General features: G+C 36.4%; 1 protein-coding gene across 1 annotated transcript in view; it reads right to left on the bottom strand.

Annotated features, from left to right (window-relative positions):
- Positions 1-14532, bottom strand: part of RND2 (Rho family GTPase 2) — a 206571-nt gene that overhangs the window by 171764 nt on the left and 20275 nt on the right. The gene's annotated exons all lie outside the window — the stretch shown is intronic.

Here is a 14532-nt window from a genome sequence, read left to right as displayed (position 1 = left end):
ACAGGTTTGAAAACCAGTGGTATAGAGGCTATAAAATCTAAAATATAAAAAAGGAATCAAGAACATAGATTTAAACATCCTTTGTCACAGTGAACAAAAAGTTATCTCATCTACCAAATATATTCCTTCAAATTTGGCAGTGTTGTCTAAGTGAGTTAGGATTTCACAGCAGTCATTTTGTATCTAAGTGTCTTGTCAGTAGGGGCATTCTTGATTGGACTATAATTTTGTTAAGAGGGAACCCCAACTGTCCCAAAACATTCCTTAGTAACGATAGGTTGTGTATACAACCTTAATGAGCCATCCTGGAAACATGAATGCTGCAGAGCAATTAGAGCAACCATTGTACAGCTTAACAGCCACAATAAAACGGGATCATTAGCATTTAGCGTGCAGTGTTGTGTAAAGAAATATCCTCATTAGCTTGCTATAATATTTCCAAAAAGAAGATGCTCAGCACAAAAACATATCCAGGTATTTAGCCTGCCAGTGATAAGTTTTTAATTTGCCTGCAATTATATAGACTTTAAAAATTGAATACTCTGGGCCTGTTAATCAGTAGGAATTTTTGATCCTCAAAATGAGTTCACACACAATATCTATATGAAAAAGTGGTTTATATTATATTAAAGTGGTTTATTACGAGAGTATGACAGCACGTATCTGACAATGTTTCTGACATTGAGGGTGGGGGTAATAATCTGTCTCTTTATTAGACCTTCTTATATGACTATATCAGCTAGACAGACAAATATGTGTGGCATATTTGCTTATAATTCATGTGTATATGCTTCAAGCCATCTGTGTATTTTCATTGCTTATTCAAAGAGAAATGCAACAAAATATGCATCATGTAATTCATGTAAATAGCTGCATATTGCATTCTAACTAGGAAACACAAAATGTTTATGCTTGCTTAAAATTAGTGTGACAAATCTGCTTGTTTTTTTTAAAAGGAATACATCTACAGTACACTTGGTGCAGGGCGGGGAATGAAATATGTTTGCACCCGCCTACTGTTTCAAGTCCGCAATCTACAAAACAGTCAAAGTGTAGTATATAAAACAATGTCTGTTCATATACGGATTCTCGTGATTCTGAACTGCAGGTGTCTGTGTATCAACCAGAATTGACAATATCTTTAATTTTGCATAGGCCTGTCTATAAAAACACTATGAAGCACAGGATGGTCACTGAGTCATTGCATTATAATTTGACTGTGCACTTGAAACTAAACTGCAAATAAAAAACAATCATGAAAAGTTATAATAGCTGCAAGGCTAAAAGCAATTTAATATGAACAAAAAAATGTAATCAAAGGGAGTCCTAGATAAAATTCTGATAATAGGATTTGGGTCAAAAGGTTCTTAAAGAGTAGTTGTACTCAGTTTTATTGTTGTTCCATGTAAGAGGGTATTTCAAAATGTACTAGGGCTATTGTTCTTTTAATAGATATTCATGTACTGAACAGGCCACTATTTTTATACTGTAAAGGCCTGTCCCTCTCCACCAACAGAAATGTGGGAGCTGTCGCCATCAGCCAGTGAGCAGTAATATAGCAATACTTTCCAACATCTAGAATATAACCCTAGACCAGGTGTTAGGGAGCAGGTATAGTTAGTTGGAGAGGATGTCTGGATAACACAGAAAATAAAGGGATTGGTCTCTACAAGAAGAAAAAGGCGTAGCAAGTTCTGTAATGTCATCTCTCTTATCTCATTATATGCAGTGGCTACACTGAGAATTTCTAAGTGCTCATGTTGCAAAGAAAACAATTAAGTTGTTTGCCGTTTAACACAATTGGTTTCTTTTTGTTTACTTTGATTTAACATATTTTCCCTTTAAGAAAAGTCGATATTAAGAAAAGTCCCAGTTAAATGCACAAAACATGGAAGTCAGAATTAAAAACTTTAATGATTCAGTGCATGAGACTTTTCAGTTTACTTATTCTATTAAATTGACTTCATTATCTTGGAATCTTTTGTTGAGAAGCATATCTAGGTAGGTTTCAGAGCAGCAATGCCCTGGGAACTAGCTGATAATTGGTTGCTACACACATGCCTCTTGCTATTGGATCACTAGATGTGCTCAGCTAGCTCCCAGTAGTGCATTGCTAGTCTAGAGTTGACTTTAATTATATGTTTAGCCTATTTGCTGGGATTAAACACATTATTATTATTATTGCATTGTTCATTGCATAAAACTAAATGCTCTAGCACAGGGCTTTTTAAACATTTTTCTACTCGCGACCCCTTTTCGCGCGATACATTTTTACTTGACCATGGGTAAATAAAATATGCTCATTCTCCCCCTTCCATGCTCATACTCCCCCCTTCCATGCTCACTACCCTGCACCCTCCATACTCCCCCTTAATATTCATACCTCCCTTCCATGCTCTTACCCTGCCTTCCATACTCATACTTCCCCTTCATACTCCACCTTTTCATGCTCATACTCTCCTTCTCTCCTGAGCAGCGCAGTGCACTGGGAGGAAGTGACATAAGATCACTTCCTCCCAGCGCTGCCGCTGAGGAGGGAGTGCTGGGAGGAAGCAGGCAGCCAGCTAGTGCTTGGAGTGTGTGCCTGTGCGATGGCACAGGTCACTCACCCCTAAGACCGGCCTTAAGAACCAGCCGCACTTTGTAGTAGCTGCAGCAGAAGTGTGGCCAGTCTTAACATCATAATCGCTGGCGTTTTAGTAGGGCATGCGCAATCGCACAAAATATGGAATCAGGAGGCCCGTGACCCCCACATTAGGGTTACCCACAGTATAAGAAGGGCTGCTCTAGCAAATCAGTCAGTAAAGATTGTTCCACATATAGATATTATACTTGGTTCAAACATTAATATATAGTATAAGAAGACTTCTCTTTCTGGAAATTAGGAAAGATTTGTGCAGAAAGATTTTCACTAGGTTAAAAAAATATATATAATACATCATTATATAAATATGGGATCAAAGCTGTTATCATAGTGAATAATGTATTTTGTTTCTCTCTATAGTTTTAATACCAAGTGTTTTTATTATTTCTTGAAAGCAGTTACGTCAGCTTTGGAAGCTGTGGTTAATACCACTTCCATATTGCACAACAAGAAATCAGCATACAGTTCAAAGTTGTTTTAAAAGATTTAAAAACCACAACTGCTTCACCTCAAAAGGTGATTTTCATGGGTGTGTAAAGCTACGTGCCTAATATGAATGACTGATTATCTACTGTAAAGAGAAATCATATAATACACTTAAAGGGACAGTTTACTCAAAATGTTTCTCCCCTTAAATTTGTTCCCAATAATCCACTTTACCTGCTGGTGTGTATTAAATTGTTTACAAGTATCTCCTTTACCCTCATATTGGCATTTTAAATAGTTTATTTAGCCTGTGGTATCCCCATCCATTCTGAAAGTTTTTGGCCTCGATGCCAAGCTGTGTTAACACAGCCAGTAGAAGAAATTACACTCCCAGTGGGTTATAAAAGAGATAAGGTAATAAAATGTTAATTTTCCATTGTTCTCTCCCAATATTGGTGATTGGTTTATGGACAGATATAAGATAAAGAAGCAGGTATATGTACACAATGTGATACAGTAATGAGATCTGATTATATCTTCAAGCTCAACCCATTTTATTAGGTTGTGGCTTCAAAGCACAAAATCAGCTAATTCATATACACAAATAAGCCTTAAAAAAGCAAATTTCATACATTTTATACTGTGCAGCTGGTAAAAAAAAAAGTTATTGGAAACACATTAAGGGAAAACAATTTTAAAGTGTACTGTCCCTTTAAAGACTATATACCTTATGGGATTTAAAAAAAAAAAAATCTTCCTAAGCTAGAACTTTTAGTGTGTTTTAAGCTAACATTAGCTAATATTAAAATGTTTCAGTTTATTGCACACATTATCATTAAAACCATTTATGTAACTGTGCCAAACACACATATTTATACCGATATGTAAAAGTCAGAATCAATCTTAACTCGGTTGTTGTAACAAGATACAGCAAGGCCTGCAGCGCAAGATCAATATGGGTGGTATTGTTTTAGACATTAGATACTAAGAAATAAGGGGCTTAGAGTAACTATCAGATAACACAGCAGTAATTCAACCATCAACTAGAAAGGGAGGTCCAAATGTTCTGTTCAGTCCTTATTTATATCATATGTATGAAAGAACACTATTTAAATTGTATTTTTATACTAAACCCAATTTTTTTTCTTTCATGATTCAGATAGAGCGTGCCATTTTAATCAACTTTATAATTTACTCCTATTATCATTTTTTTCAACCATTTTTGGTTCAGCTCCCTGGATAGCACTTGCTGAATGGTGGCTATATTTAGCCACCAATCAGCAAGTTCTACCCTGGTGTTGAACCTAAAATAGGCTGGCTCCTAAGCTTTCATTTCTGCTTTTCAAATAAAGATACTGAGAGAACGAAACAAAAATGATAATAGGAGTAAATTAGAAAGTTGCTTAAAATTACATGTTCTATCTGAATCATTAAAGACAAAAATTGGGTTTAGTATCCTTTTAATATAAATCCTAATATTAAAGGGACATGAAATCCATTTTTTTTTTTTCATGATTCAGAGTATGTGATTTTAAACAACTTTCCAATGTACCGGTACTTCTAGTATATAATTTGCTTTGTTGTATTGATAAGTTGTTGAAAAGGATACCTAGGTAGGTTCAGGAGCTGCTGATTGGTGGTTGCACATATATGCCTCATCTTATTGGCTCAACAAATTTGTTAACTAGATCTCAGTAATGCATTGCTGTGTCTTTCACAAAGGATAACAAGAGAATAAAGCCAATTAGATAATAGAAGTTAACTGGAAAATTGTTTAAAATTGAATTCTCTATCTGAATCATGAAAGAACATTTTTGGGTTTCATGTCCCTTTAAAACACCAGTACCATCTATAATTTGCTTTCTCACTCAAACATATATGCACATACTGTATTTACACTACGGAAAATAAAAAACAAAACTTAGTCAAGTGATTTCCTGGTCATAAGATGATGTTTATTCTTAGTTAACCATTATATAGTTAACATGACTTCTGGGACAAGAGATTTCGCATACACTGGACTACATGTTTAGGGAGGATGGGGTGATGCTTCAATTTTGGATCTTATGGGAAAAAAAGTCTCCGCAAAAAAGTCTGGCACATTGCCCGGGTTTTGTTTTTTAAACGCACAACCAGCCAATCTGCTGATGGCATTTACCTCTTATGGCCCATAAAAAGATGTGGAAATCCCCCTGCAAACCAACTGACCCTCTATACAAAAAGATAAACATGGGTAATATTACAAGACATCAAATTCTTAATGTATCATGCAAACAGGAAAAATAGTATTTGCCAGTTTTATACTTTCCAAAATCAAAGATTTGTAGAGTAACCCTAGAAACTAAATAGCGTTCTGACAGACCTGTGAAAATGAGATTATTTTCCCAACTCTGTTTGCAATTATACTATTACAATAATATTGCAAATTTCTTACAGCTGCTGCCCAGACCCCCCCCCCCCCCCATTTCCCTTTCGAGAGTAGCTATGTTCTGACCAAATTCTGGCATAGCTGAGAAAATTTCAGCAGTAACCTATATTATTTTTCCTGCACAACGCTGCGACTCAGATTTCATTTTTTTATTCTTTTCATTTTTATATCCAGTCTACATCTGGTCTGCATTATATATACTTTTGGTCACGTCTTGAGTTCTAAAAGTCCCTAGTGCAGGGCCTGAAAGCTCTATTCGAACCAAAGTGCACAAACAACACCAACACATTTAATAAAAAACATTGTTTATGTCTCTATAGAGTTAATTATGGTTTTGACCACAGTGATTCTCTCCTTTCTGGGACAAAACTGTACTAATGGCAAGGACAGGTTTATGGGATCAGCCCTCTAAAAAAGGCTATAGTACAATAATGATAGTAACATATTTAGGGGCTACTCCTTGAAAGGAATTGCACTATACATATAATAGGAAGCATAAAGCAATCAGATACATCAGGGCTTAAAGGAATAGTCTAGTCAAAATTAAACTTTCAGGATTCAGATAGATATTTTTTTCTTCGTTCTCTTGGTATCTTTATTTGAATGTAATCTTAGAAGCTAGCCTATTTTTCGTTCAGCACCTGGGTAGCGGTTGCTGATTGGTGGCTACATTTAGATAACAATCAGACAGTGCTATGCAGGAACTGAACCAAAAATGGGCCGGCTCCTATGCTTACATTATTGCTTTTTCAACTAAAGATACCAAGATAACGAAGAAAAATTGATAATAGGAGTAAATTAGAAAGTTGCTTAAAATTTCATGTTCTATCTGAATCATGAAAGTTTATTTTGACTAGACTATCCCTTTAACCATTTTTTTCTCCATATTTATATATGTACATTAAACGGTTACTGTAAAGTAAAAATTGACATGCTCTTATTAGCTAAAACATTACATTTTTGCAGTGCTTAACCTAGATAACTATGTTCTACACACCCCACCAGATGTGTTAAACACAAAGGTAAAGTCACAAGTTGGAGCTGCGAGCAGGAAATGTCAACCTTTTAGAAGTGGCAGTTCCATGACCCATCAATCACTCTTCCAAGAGAAACTTTACTGGCGTATGCATGAATGCGTTTCAATTTCGAAAAGAAGCAATTTTGTAATATCATTGTATGCACAAAAATGCCTTAGTAAAAGCTAGATATATGCTCATATATTGTGCATTGACTGTGAACCAGCATTCAAATATATTCAAATAGAAGAGTATGATACTGAAACAATATGAATACAAGTATATTACAAAACGGCTTCCATTTAATATAGAAATGCACATTTCAGTTTTGACCATTATATCCCTTTAACAAGGGTAAGTAAAGCAAAAACATTTTTGCACTATACTGTCTCTTTAAACCTAAAGTATTTACAGAGAGAAATAAAACATTTTACCTTCCTGGTTCCTAATATTTGTTGAGTCGAGATTAAAATAAATAAATAGGGAGTGGTATTTATAGTCAGTCTTTAAGAATGAAGGAGTGTTCCAGTGTTTATTTTCAGAGCTACATATCAATGTATTCTAGACCAAGAGATATTTTAATTTATTCTTTAAGAATTCTTGCACTTCTTATGATTATTTAAAGGGAAATGATCAAGTCAACTATAAAATTCTGTGGAAACTACATAAACCATGAAAATAAATTAAACGCATACTTAAAGTCTGCAAAGGAGCCGTGATCCTGCATGTTTAGTTTGAATTATTGCATTATTAATCCTCAGGATTAATGGCCGCCTGTACCTGCATTCTTGAACTTGTAATTATATTCTACATTCCTATTAACATTTATGTTCACATTAATTACCTCTGTAGTTGAGCCATTTGTGAAATGTCATCTATACTGGTCAAGCTGTATAGAGCGATAGTAATAAAGGGAGGGAATGTTAATCAACAAATGCAACTGTGAGAAACAACAATATATATATATATATATATATATATATATATATATATATATATATATATATATATATATATATATATATATTTTTTTTTTATTTTTTTTTTTTTTTTTTTATTATTTCCATCAGCTTTTTAGCACAAAAACAAAAAATCATAATCAACGGTTTAGACTTCCAACGTTGCATTGCAGTGATCGTGCAGGATTTTACCATAATCTGACATGACTTTACCATAACCATGCCATAAGTAATGTCATAGAAAACTTCCCTAAACTGAAGGGGGAAATAAAGTGGCTGCGTCTGCACGTAAAAGATGCATTCCCCCTTGCAAGTCTTGTTGCAAGCATCCATCTACAATGAATTGTGGCTACTGCACAAATTTTGAGATAAAACGTCTATCTCCTTTGACAAATATGCCAGAAAGTTCCAGTTCAGGATAACTTTGCTCCATCACTTTCCTAGAATACTCCCATTAGTATGTAGAGATAATGGTTTGATTCCAGAATCATTTTGGTACTGAATATGATTTTATGTTATGTTATAATGCGCATCAAAAATACAAAGTCATGGAGGGCGGAGCAAGCTCTGCAACTGAGCGGTCGCATTTTATAATAGCTCCGGACTTGTCCCGAAAATGTATCCATACCAGGGTACATGCTATTAGGAGACGCCAAAAACACCCTGCAACTTGAAAACAGAAGATTACTATCTACTATTCCCATGAAAGTAATCGCAGCAGCTGTTGGGGAACAGCCATCTTTCTTCCACGAGGCGCCCTATCTATATTTTACGGCCTGCCGGGCATTAGATCAGCAGAAGCGGTTCCTTGTGAAACATGGAGGAGTTCCAAGCTACCATACTAGCCCAGTTGGAAGCTTTTGACAGCCTGATGTGTAGCAGATTTTAAAACTTGATCGGAGTGCTTAGGGAACAAGCTACGCCACTAACCCATATAGCAGAACTGAAGGTGAGCCTAGAGTTGCCAACAGCTCATCCCCTATCGCTAAAACATTTCAAGCAAGAGCCATCGATGTGCCCTGACATACAGGACGGCCAATCTAATCTATTGGAGACGGGCCATCACAGAACCTGACAACCAGTAGATCAGAAGTTACGGCAACAACCGGGAGCTCCATAACAATGTTGGCGAGGGATCTGCAGAACATGGCACCTCAGCATTCACCCACCGTCAAACTGCACCCCACAGCCACAGATGTGCATCACATGTTTGAGATCCTTGATCATGGAGGGGTAGCCGCCAGGTATCGAGAGCCACACACAACTAAGCAACGAGGTTGGAGAGTGAAACGGAGTCCCCTCAAGATGCGGCCAGTCGGGAGGGGGCCAGGAATAGCATACCCACCTGTAGGCTCCATCACCGGATACTCCAGATCCCTCTCGCACCTATTTTACCACCTCGAAATCCAGATATGTCAGGCACTACTTAGGACCTATGGTAGTCATATCGGAGGCCAGATCTACAGGCTACAGCTTGGGGATATCCTCTAAATCCATTGCAGACCTATCCATCGACCGCTATTAGCACATGACTGTTGTCCACTTCAGGAGAGAAGTTGGCTAGAAGCTTTAGGTGCCTTTTTCTTTTTGGCGAGACACTGCAGTCACGAACACTTGATAGCTGGCTGCTCAGACACTTTTGCTGAGCTCATACTACAGATTCGCAGTTAAGACCTCAATTTATTACCAACATACTTAGGGTCACTGGTCATAGAGAATTTGCCTAGATGGAAAATAAGTGCTGGACAATGACGGTATACTGATGGATTCACTACTTGTCTATATTGTTGACTCTTCTGACCACTTCTGATCTTGTATCCTATTTTTGTCTTTATTTTCGTTTTATTATTAACGAGACCCATAGGTTCACTAACATACTTTGAAATGCTATTGTAATTCTCAAATTCTACATGGCAGTAATCCCAGCTCTGTGGAAATACCCTATAATCTATAATATTTAAGTAGATACTCACAATACACTTTTATTATGATCTATTCATGCAAACTCTATGTAATTTACCTATGCAAGCTGGAGATGATTTTATCTTAACAATATTTCCTGAACATTTATGTTTTATCTAGATGTGTGAGCTGATAGACTGAGATTCTATCTTCTTTTCTATTTATATAACCCTAATTGGGAGCAACAATTAATAGCCCATTGTATATTTATTTGACTGTCAGTGAATCTGTATAACCTACATGGCGTTTATGCATAACCTGTATAACCTACATGACTTTTATTGTGCAAGTTTAACTAGGGAGCCTGGCATTTTTAGTATTACCTATTTCCTAGTTTTTTGTGCTCCCTAGATTAAACATGTCTACTGCTGATAGTCATACTTCAGGATTCAGCACCAGCAGACTCATTTATATACAACCGCTCAGCTCCACATCTAGTTTAAGCCTTTTATCGTTTTAAAGTCTCTGATTATTCACTATGTTCTCCCCAAGGGTCTGTGCTAATATTATAGGTTTGCAGCCACTACTACTCACACCCATTTTAGGCTTGAAATTCTGTGATAATTATTCTCTTGGGAATAGGGTTTATTTCTCCTTTACATCCCCATTCTTCTACATAACCTACATTTTCCACTGATATTCGATTCACTATGTGCAGTATGGGGACTCTGAAAGTTTTAAATTAGTACTTGATCACCTTTTACACAATTGCGATGCCTATCCATCATATACCATAAAACCAAGTGAACCGTCATATAGCCTATGCCACCTTAATCTCTTTCATGGTAATGGGACATATTTTCTTACCATGCTATTATCTGCGACTGACATACGCTTGTTCATGTAACTCATCATCATGAACTGCCTGGGTGGAATCTTTCCCGTATAGTTATGCTGCTTTTTATACTCCAATAACACATAATAAATAATATAGATAACTAACGGAGCTGGACTTACACATAGGAACCATTCACACTGTATTTATTGGCTCCATATGATCTAACCTGTCTCCACCTACAGATATCCTCATATTTTAGCTATTATGATTTACATACTAAGTACATATAACCCGTCAGAAATTCATGACGAAGAGAATCTAGTGGATAATACTCACACTGCATCTTATTTCAGCATGAACAGTTGGTTCATTTGGCGTGGCGATACGGTAAGGGCCACTCATCATAGTTAGTGTCATTCACAGATTCCGCTACGGCAGGGTCAATGTTTATTCTGCTCATATTTATCAACCATACTCCTGATGGGGCACTCTTTCATAATTGAAATGTTAGACATCTGTATTGTTTGATACCTGTGTTAAATGTTTATAGGGCTCTTTGCATATATACTACGCCCCCAAGGCAGAACACAGAGTGATCTGAGATGTCATCGCAGAAAATGCAGCATGTCTGCAGAAAGAACAGGAACTGTTAGCACCTTAACTTTTCAGTGCTGCTCCACATTAGGCTGTTCTTTTTAAACAGAGCTGTTCTCTGGCTGCATTGTATAAGTTTTCCTTAACAGTGCATCCAGAGCAAAGTGCTGTTTGAAGACAGCAATCAAATATGCAGTAGTGCTGCAAAGCAGCTGTCTGGCTCTGAGATTTTTGCAAGCTCGTTCCCTAGCTTTTCACAGTCTGCAAAGCTGTTTTTCTCTTAATGTAAGATGTTAGTATGAGCAATGCACCTTTTTATTACTACATTTCTATGTTAGACTAAGAGAAAAGGAAACAAATTAATTTGAGACATTTTACAATTACTTTTTTTGTCTGCAGCTAATTTGCAATGCAATTTTCAACTACTGCACTAGATTATACAACTTAAAATATTGCTTTATTCTCCAGTTAACCAACACAGTGCAATTGATCTGGTGCTTTAGTGTAACTGACAAATTTACAATTTTATTTTAATTAAAAAATGATCTGCAGAAAAAATTTCACTAAAAAAATCTCATCGCAGAAAGTGGAAAAAAGTTCTGTCTCTGGGTACTACGCCTCTATTAATCTGACTTTGTTTCTGCACGTTCCACTATGGTAATCTTGAGAGGATTTCACTTTACAGCTGGGACTCTCACAGTAGCCTAATGTCATAGAGTTAAAGTATCATAGTTAGAGACTGCCTGAGTCTCTCACATCAAACATGGTATCTCTATATAGTATCATTTGTTTACTAGCTCATGGTTTATAATGTATGTTAAGTGTGATGCATTATGTTGATGTTTAGGCTGTTATGTTTCAAGCTAAGCTACCAGATACTATAGTTTAATATTACATGAAGTATAACCTCATGGAAGCTATTTTCCAATAACCATCTAACCTATTACAGTATGACATGTGTGACAAGGTTGATATTACCACAACAATCTCATATTCCTTAAAGCCACAGCTTATTATTTATTTACTTCTATCTCAGGACAGCCCCTTTAAATTTTGCGTCAATTTAGCTCCTACAATATCCACTACTACGCCCCCCCCCCCCCAACTCTACCCTCCCCCTCACTAAAAGCGGCTTTGGCCCGTTGACTCACCCTAATTACCACCCAAGCCATATTACTACCCATTCATACCTGTAGGTGCGCTCATCATCTACTTAATTCTTTGCCTCCTACTCACTAAATGTGATTGACTAACTTCTGAACCCCCTATATGTCACATCATGTACCCCTTCTAGGCTCTTCAAATCCAGGCATCTACACTATATCATGATTTATAATGTTACGTAGTATTTGGTTCACAGAAAAAGAGGTTGCAAGTAGGTATATACAGTTTACCTGTTTTTGTTACACCTATAGCTCTCTCGTTAGACAACATTGATTTGCTATATGCTGCTGTCACTTCTCAATGACTGATGAGAGTCTGTATTTATCTTATGTAAACTGGCTATTTACTGTTATTTTGTGTACCAACCTCAGTAAAAAATGTTTTATAAAAAAAATACAAAGTCTATTTGCAAATACACATTCAGAGAGTTTGCACATTCCAATGCTAAACATTTCAGAGCTGCTCTGTAAAGCTGGCATGGGAAGGTTATCTGTGTGCTCATCTGTTTGAACTCTCCCAATGCACGGCCAGGTTATTATACTCCAAGATCACACAATGCACTTGTTTACCAACAGGAGAACTGACTTCTTTAGCTGAGGATGGATAAAGTGCTGCTGTGTGTGGGAGGAATGGAAAAATAATAGCAGCCTGCAAGTAAATAAGCCCAAAAATACCTGACATTCAAAGTAAAACAGTGTGCAAAATCAAAGGGCATACTTTGATATACAGTATTTAGCATATTTATTTATTAGTTGCATATATGGTTATCATTATTGTAGATTATATATATATTATAGTATATATTCAACAGTGAAAACTTTAGAAAACAGCAAACAGATTTATTTTCTTGCAAAATGAGCACTTAGAAATTCTGTGTAGCTACTGCCTTTAGTGAGATAGAGAGAGTTGACATTACATAACTTAAGTTCTACTGTCACTTTCTTTCAGCAAAATACCCACACTTAGGCTTCGATTTATCAAAGTCCCACGGGGGGGAACGAAGAGGAATATAAGGTAAAATCATTTTAATATGATGAATAATATATATTGCAATAATTTCTATTAAATATACCCCACTGCTTAGTGCTTTTTTTATTACCTTTAAATATATACACAAATATATACACACACACATTACATCAGGCTTTACCCACAGGCGCTTAGGTAATGTCAGGTAGTAATAGATAACAAGCTAAAGATAAGTGCAAAATGCAGGGTAGCGGCTTCAAAGGCTAATAAGATACTAGCATGTATTTAAAAAGGCATTGACTCAAGGGAGGAAAGCATAATTATATCACTATATAAATCTCTTGTAAGACCTCACCTTGAGTATGGAGTACAGTTCTGGGGACCGATCGCAAAAAAAGATATTGCAGAACTAGAAAAAGTTCAGCGAAGGGCCACAAAGCTAATTAGGGGAATGGAGCATTTAAGCTATGAGGAGAGGTTAGCCAAACTGGGTCTGTTTTCTCTAGAAAAAAAGGCGCTTGAGAGGTGACATGATTACTTAATATAAATAATATATTCAGAGATAGCAGAAGCTCTGTTTATTCCACTTACATAGTGTTATACTGTTTAAGGGACACAGTTGAGAGGAGATTTACTCACATATAGAGACATTCTGTTGCAAAAAAGTAATACTCTAATTTATTAGAGAACGTCATTTTTGCATTGCTGAACCTAGACAACTATGGGCCAGATTACAAGTGGAGCACAAAAAAACAATTTTGCCAAGACAATATTTGCACTCCACTTTGTAATACCAGCGCACGCATATGTATGCTGGTATTACGAGTTAGGGGCTATGCGAACAGGCAGTTGAGGCACTTTTAAAAAATAAACCAGAGGTCTGACCTCTGGTTAATTTTTTGAGCACTAATTGCTGCCGGAAACTTGTGGAAGCTATAACCAGCCACTTGTAATGGCTGCTTATTTATCGCACGCCGAAAACGGGCAAATTTGCGGGAGTGCGATAAATTAGCATTCCTCTTGTAATCTAGCCCTATATGTTTGAATAACCCATTTTTGGAGCTTAAACACATTGATAAAGTCCCACTCAACAGCCACAAGTCTTGCAGCTCCTAAGCAGAAAACGGTTAATGTGCCAGTCAGTAGCAATAGTTGTATGACCTGCCAGTCAAGTTGGTAAAGTAATGCTCTGGACCCTAAGCAGGACAAACCCAAGTTTAACTCTTATATAAGGGGTGTATAAGGTCAGGGAAAAATGATATGCTCTTATGAATTATAACATTTATTTTTTTGCAATAGGATGTCTCTTTTAAGAGAGACAACTGCATGTACAAGAAATCAAACAGCAGATGCAGTCAGTAATAATATATCACTGTTGGATTGGTAAAGTTTTTAGAAAAACACATATACAGCATACTTCTACGCAGATTGTGACTGGCTATATGTATGTTATGCCATTACAAGAATAGGTTCATCTGGTGCACACATGTCTTTGCTGCTAGCTTAGCATGAGAACCAACTATAAAATTAGCCCAAATATCTCAAATTTAAATAAATAGAGAGACTATAAGCTTAACAGGACGGCTTTTAAT

Source organism: Bombina bombina, chromosome 1 (genome assembly GCF_027579735.1).
Source record: "Bombina bombina isolate aBomBom1 chromosome 1, aBomBom1.pri, whole genome shotgun sequence".
Lineage (NCBI taxonomy): Eukaryota > Metazoa > Chordata > Amphibia > Anura > Bombinatoridae > Bombina > Bombina bombina.
Note: the sequence above shows the minus strand (reverse complement) of the source record. Positions and strands in the feature narration are given on the sequence as shown.